Raw genomic sequence first — 7557 nt, 5'->3', positions numbered from 1 at the left:
AATTTTAGTAAGAGAGTCGTTTAGATAAAGACGTCTAAAACGTTTTTTTTAAGATATTTTCTAATAATTAAAATTTAACACATATAATCGATTAAACCGTGTTATTTTTATCAAAATTAAGCTAGACAAATTAGTTTGACTGAAAAAATAGTGAATCAAATCTTGAACTGGTCTATATTAATATTATTTTTTTATAAAAAATGACTATAATACCCCTATTATAGAAAATGACTAAAATACTCTTATTATATATACTTAACAATGGAAATTTGACATATACTTTTACTAAAAACTGGTTAATGGCACCTCGACTACTGGTAAATTCGTTGGTAATACATAACCAATATTCTTGTAATAAGCAAGGTTCTGAAAGCCGGACCGGACCGGCCGGTTGAATCGGTCCGACTGCGAACCGGCAATACAAACGATTCGGTTCTGCACTTAAAACCGCTCATCATGGAACCGGAAGCAAACCGCTGAACCAGCCGGTTTTCGGCCGGTTGGACCAAACCGGTAACCGGCCGGTTATCCAGAAACGACGCCGTTTCAGTTAAAAAAACGCGTTGCTCTGTGCTGTGCCCCTCACCATTTCGTTCCTAACTTTCCTTCCTTCATTCTTCCCAATTCAAAGGAAGAAAATCCTAGCTAGTCTCCACAGTCGCCGAACGGAGTGAGTGAGCCATTGCTGCCGTCCGTGGTTCTCCGAGGCTTCTCTCTTTGTCTTGTCCTGAACCCCTTGGTCGCACTTCGGTCTTTTCTTCCTCGCTCAGCATCCATCCTCCGTCGTCTTCATCCTGCGCGCCGTCGTCTCGTAGCCATTTCGTTTATAACAAAAAAAGAAAAAAACAAAGCTTCGGTAGCGCTGAGAGCCCCTTGCCCTCCTTCTCTCCTTCTTCACTCTCCAGAACTCAACTCAACCTCAAGTCCTCTCAACCAAAGAAAAAGTTCAAAACCCTAGCCTCAGCTTCTGTTCGTTTGTCCGTCGAGCCACTGACGCCGTCTGTTCGTCGAGCCCCGGAGCCCAAAGCCCTAAACTTCAAAGGTCAGTTCACTGCTCACTTCTTCTGCATTTTTTTATGTCCTGTTCAATGATTATTTGATTACTGATGAGCTCTGGTTCTGCTATGTTCCTGTTTTGTGTGTTGTGATTTTGCTGATTATTGAAGGTCTTGTGATAATTGATTATTTGATTACTGCATTATCGTCTTTTGCACCTTTGTTGTCAATTCATATGTTGATGTTAATGGTTTGACATTCAACAGGATTTAAGATAGTTTTTGTTATTATTTTTGTTTATTTTTAAATTTTTTTTATGGTGAATTGATATTAAATTGGCCCTTCTGTGTCTTTCACTCTTTCTCTTTATAGATGCTTACCTGGGTATCCCTTCAAGTGTCCCAAGCTACAGATTACTCCTGATAATGGCTTATCCGAGAGTGACACTGATAAACCATTGTCACTCCTCCATGATTAGGTATGATCCAAGTTTATACCTCAGTATATGTCTCTATTCGTACACTTTAATGTTGTTGTTGAATTGTTGACCTTTGGTGCATTTATTGTGCTGTAGGTAGTGTTGTAGTAATATTTATGGCTAGGATGAAATATTGGTTAGAAATAGAATGCTTTGATGTTTTTGGTTCCTTGGTGTCAATGCTGAGAGCAATTAAGAGCAAGCATGTGTTATGATGTCCAAGTTGGTAGAAAGGGAGCCACAAGGTGGAAGAAGTATCAAGTATGTATTATTGAATTAGAAGATTTTTAAAAGCATCATTTGTACATTATCTAAAGAAAATTGAGGTAGTTGAGACCTGAATGGCAAGAACAAGTTACTAAACCAAGCATATTTATATGTGATCTTATTTTGAATTCTTCATGTGAATGTGCTAAGATTGGTGATGGGGTTTTGATTGGTGCAGAGACTTGTATTTTGGGGAACATTAAGGTTGGTGAATGTGCTAAGATTGGTACTGGTTCTGTGGTGATTAAGGATGTTCCTCCTAGGACTACTGTTGTTAGTGATTTTGTTATGCTGCTGTTTTGAATTTAGGGGTGATTATTTGTTATGCTACTGTTTTGAATTAATTTAGAAGTGATTAATGATTATTTCTAGTTGTATTGTTGCTGTTTGCACCATTGCTCTTTTCACTATTTAACTTTGTATTTTGATAAGATCATATGGATTTGGTTGACATTTCATATGTTTTAAATTTGGAAGATATTTAAGATTTATATTAGACTATAATTATATTTTATGATGTTTATATATAATTTATTTATTATTTTATTCTAAAACGGTTTTTCCGGTTGAACCACCGGTTGAACCGGTTAGACCAATAAACCAGTGAACCAGTAGCTAGAGCGATTTGATAACCGGTCCGGTTTTCCGAACCTTGGTAATAAGAATGCTTCTCAACTTTTTTTTCTTTATTTGATGTGTTCTATGTTTTTAAATTTAATTATAATTTTCTAGGTACAAGTCATCTATCAGATATCGAATGAAAGTTCGTTATTTCATATATGGTTTGGAGATATTTTTTTGCTTTTGAATTAAATTACTTTTCAAAGAAAGCAATTATTTTTTGTTTTCCAATAATATACATTCCTAATTTGATCTTTAAAATTCAACAATTTTGGACAATAAAAATAGATTCATTCTCTATTAAAATGAACTTGCAAGCCTTTATGTTACAAGGAACTTTCTAACTGAACAATATTTTAAGGGTTAAGTACGATCTTATTTTCTATATATGATTTAGCCTAAAAATTAAACACTTTCCCATTTTTTTTTGTATTTAAATTCGTCTCTAAAGTTCAATTTAGTTTTAATATCATCCTTCAATCAAAAATACCATTGTGTTACTCCTAGTAATGTTTCTCCCACAAAAACATATCACCATCATGATCATTTTCTTTGAACTTAAGGAGAAGAACTTGGGCACAACCACCAATGGTTGTCCCACAATCTGTCACTGCACTGCTATTAGTGGGGCCACAATTTACTTCTATTGTTGCACTTGAATACAAGGCATAGAAGAGTGAGATCTATGGGGAAAGGAGGGAATTGGAAATCCTAGGGTCATTGCTGAAGAAGAAGGAGAGATACCCTAAGAGATGATACCAGTCTTTGAGGGAGTGGCGATCGTGTTCCTCGTCGTCGTTGGAAAGGTGGTTGTGTTGGTGGTCGATGACCGAAAAGGTGGAGCGTGGCCGAAGGAGGCTGAGCATCTCAGCTCTGCAATTACCCGGACCTGATTTGATTATTGAAAATTTCAATTGATGAATTGTGAGGAGTTAGGTAAGGAGGAAGTGGGGAATGCATGGAGCAAAAAGTAATATAGTAATTACGTTAATGAAGCACATCACCATGGTTGCATTCTCACTACTAGAATTTAGCCATTTACTAATACTTTTCATCTAACATTTTTCTAAAATGTTAGCTATACCAATTAAATTATATTTTTAATAACATTTGCGAAATAAATGTTAAAAAATATATTTTTTTCTTACAAAAAGAAGAAAAGCTAAATTCAAATGTCACTAATTATGTAAACCTGTGAAAATTATACTGATATATTATTTTTTATTTCCTTTTCACGTTCCTGAGCATGAATTTGAGATTAAATCACACTGGTTCATCACGATGAAAAACCACTTCCATCGCATCTCCTTTTTCTACACTTCATCTTTTTCACGATCGAGATTGAATTTCTTCCCCGTTCTCTTATCATTCAAGTTTATCCCAATTATTAGCCTTAATCATGCCACGAATCATATTTTTCTTCCCGATCAAGGCTTTGTGATCTCAATTGCAATCTGAATCATTCTCCAGATTCCAATTCTCCTCCTAAATTTGGTAAGTATTTTCTCTCTTCTTTAACTTTTTTCTATTCACTATGTTCTTCAATTTCACATCTAGATGATTGCTTACATTGAATCTTTCCCAAGTGGTTACTGCTTGCTACCCGAAGTATATTGTTGTTGTATAGCATAGACATGAATATGTAACTTTTGGTTTTACATAAGTCCTAAACTCAGAGTGATAATTATTCTTTCAGTTCAAAGATATATGATCTTGTGGTTCAATGTAAGTTTGGCAGTTTAATATTAGTACGACAGCTCCATTCCTTGACTTACGATTTATGATATATGTATATATAATATATGCGTGATTATAACACCCGAGTTTTTGAAAAATAAAATAATGAGTTCTTCATGATTTATTATTTTATTTTAAAAAAAATATTTTTTTAAAAAGAATTAAATTAAATCGTCACCTAATCCTTCATCTTTATCACTGCTATGAAAACTTTCGCACCCAGCCCTCTCTCTGATCCCTTCATCTTCATCACTATTGAGAACCTTTATTACTGCTGAGAACCCTTGCACCCCGCCCTCTCTCCGATCCCTATCTTGCAGCCCTCCGTCGCACCCTCTCTTTCGCACCCTCTCTGTTGCAACCAAGGTTCTGAAAATCGGACCGGACCGGCCGGTTGAACCGGTCTGACCGCGAACCGGCAATACAAACGATTCAGTTTTGCACTTAAAACCGCTCATCATGGAACCGGAAGCAAACCGCTGAACCGGCCAGTTTTTGGCCGGTTGGACCGAACCGGTAACCGGCCGGTTATCCAGAAACGACGCCGTTTCAGTTAAAAAAATGCGTTGCTCTGTGCTGTGCCCCTCACCATTTCGTTCCTAACTTTCCTTCCTTCATTCTCCCCAATTCAAAGGAAGAAAACCTTAGCTAGTCTCCACAGTCGCCGAACGGAGTGAGTGAGCCATTGCTGCCGTCCGTGGTTCTCCGAGGCTTCTCTCTTCGTCTTGTCCTCAACCCCCTGGTCGCACTTCGGTCTTTTATTCCTCGCTCGGCATCCATCCTCTGTCGTCTTCGTCCTGTGCGCCGTCGTCTTGTAGCCGTTTCGTTTATAACAAAAAAAGAAAAAAACAAAGCTTCGGTAGCGCTGAGAGCCCCTTGCCCTCCTTCTCTCCTTCTTCACTCTCCAGAACTCAACTCAACCTCAAGTCCTCTCAACCAAAGAAAAAGTTCAAAACCCTAGCCTCAGCTTCTGTTCGTTGCCCATTGCTCACTGCTTCTTGCCGATGGTTTGAAGTTTTGTTCTGAATGTTTGAAGGTTGGTTCTGGATCTGTTGCTGTTGCTGATGGTCCTTGAAGTTTGGTTCTGAATATTTTGTTACTCTATTTTCTAATTGCTGTGAATGTTTGAAGTTTTGTTACTCTGAAAGTTTGGTTCTGGATCTGTTACTCTGATGGTTTGAAGTTTGCTGTGAATGTTTGAAGTTTTGTTACTCTGATGGTCCTTTTAATTTTGCTCTGGTTACTGATGGCTCTGTTTAGTTTCTAAATGCTCGGTTCTTCTTCTTACTTTTAAATTTTTAATTTCTAAATTTTTTGTTCAAATAATGTTGCTAATGTTCCTCTTCTTCCTTGCTAATGCTCTGTTTAATTTAGTGTTATCACTGTTGAGTCTATTTCAGTATTTTGAATCTGATTTGTGATTTCTGAATCTGAAATTAATTAAATCATTGATTTTGTGTTGTTGAAATTGTTGATTAAAATGGATTTGTTATGCTGCTGTTGCTGTTTTTTAATTTTTAAGTATGATGTTTCTGAATTTTTGTTGAAATAGTTATTGATTTCAGGGTTTAGAGTGATTATTTGTTGCTGGTATTTAACTTTTGTTGCTGCTTCTTTTTTCTTTCTGGCTCTGTTAAGTTCTGTTAAGTTTCTACATTCAAACTTGTGCATTGGCCTGTTCATCTTCACTTGCAATAACAAAAATCTTCTCATTTGATGATCCATTAACTACCTCATTTTTTGGTACCATTCATTTTTTGGTACAAAAATCTAAAATTTTTACACAGTTGCTCAATTACAACTATTCTCATTCATGCAATCAATGTAAAAAAGTAGTTTACTTTTGCTAGGTGACTTTACCTAATTGAATGCATGTCTAAAATTGCTTAACTTGAAAGTGCATTAAAGTTAAACTTTATAAATATGTCCTTGTGTGAGAGATTTTATTTCTGGTACTAAAATTTTATGAGAGCAATATTTATACAATAAGTTCTTTCTGGATCGCATCCGCAATGCCACAAAATAAATTAAGAGGATACAAATAAAGTGAAATGATTGGCTCACTTGTAACAGAATCGATATTGTGGATTGTAATGTTATTATTATCTATCTTGTTTTAGATTTTGCTGATTGGACTTGGGAGGAGTTCAATTTGATTTCTTTTAAATTAAGAGGATACAAAACTCTTACCACTAATGCTTTCTTTTATTGTCACAATTTAATTGGAAGATGGCAACAATGATAGCAAAGGGTTGCAGTGAAGGCAAAGCATCTCAAGTTTTATGTGTCTGGTGAAGAGGTTAGCTTTTATTGGGTTTCTTTCTTGTATCCTGGTCTTGTAGTTTGGGATAATATTTAATTTTCCTGATGTGGGCACTGAATTTTAGCATTTGATTTGTGACTGTGCTTTGGGTTTAGAGTCCATTAACCTTCTCTAATTTGGTTGTATTTATTTTGTTTCGTGTCATGTGACAGAGCCTTGAGCAAATTGGTAACAGAGCAGAATGCCTTAGGATTAAATCAGGTATATATTTATATTCAAGTACTGATATTGAGGTGAAAATCTGGATTTCTTCTGATTAGTTTTGCTGCTAGCATTCTTCTTGCTATATTATTTTTTGTTTTATACATGGATTTTTATTGAAATTATTGTCTGGGTCCTATTAAGCGATTATTTCATGTAATAGCCTTAACTTGCGAGAACTGTATGGTGAAGTCTAGATACTTGTATGCTTTTTTATCTTAATTTAGTTTTTAGGACATATTGAAGAAAGCTCAGCTTCTTTCCCCTCGTGCTATGGTTGTTGATTCAATACAAACTCTTGATCCTATTAACACTGTTAGTAGTTTTTCTTCAACTCTATTAACACTTTTCTTTTTCTATCATTTGCCAATGTCTTTGAATTTAACATTTTGTTTTGATTTATGTATTCTCCAGTGGTCAGAGCAAAAGGTTAAGTTGAATGATGCTGAGCACAAGTTAAAAGATCAAGGACGTCAACTAAAGGTTCAACAGAAAAGAATTGGTTCTACTAAAAAGACAATTCATGCTTTGTATAAAAAGTTGAATCTCCCACTTCCTTCAACCTTGTCTGATCCTACAAAAGACGAGCTTGGGATAGGCTCTAGTGATGATGAGGATGATAACATAAGTGATTGATGTCAGGAGTATATGTTATTTCTGATTTAGATTAAGGAATTTTTAGGTGAATTAGTTAGTACATTTTATTTTATTCATGATATTTGACCTTTTTAAAGGCTTTCTTTGTTTTAGTTTAAGTATTTTTTTGAAAAAAATTTGTCTAAAATACATTGTATTTATGTTGGGTAATCTGTCTAAAATTCATCTAAAATACATCATAATAGTTAGAAATCTAGCAGATAAATGCCTATTCGAAATCTGTCACAAAATCGTTTGAAAAAAATTTCGGACGAAATTTCAAACAAAAATAAATTAG

The 7557-nt window shown here is 35.2% G+C and overlaps 1 long non-coding RNA gene across 1 annotated transcript; it reads left to right on the top strand.

The window, feature by feature from the left end:
- On the top strand, nucleotides 5888-7147 carry LOC107616866. The gene is made up of 3 exons (XR_001614677.2): nucleotides 5888-6398; nucleotides 6575-6938; nucleotides 7038-7147. It is a non-coding gene; the product is annotated as an uncharacterized LOC107616866 (long non-coding RNA).

This window comes from Arachis ipaensis, chromosome B09 (genome assembly GCF_000816755.2).
Source record: "Arachis ipaensis cultivar K30076 chromosome B09, Araip1.1, whole genome shotgun sequence".
In the NCBI taxonomy this organism is placed as follows: Eukaryota; Viridiplantae; Streptophyta; class Magnoliopsida; order Fabales; family Fabaceae; genus Arachis; species Arachis ipaensis.
This window is presented reverse-complemented; position numbering and strand designations above follow the sequence as displayed.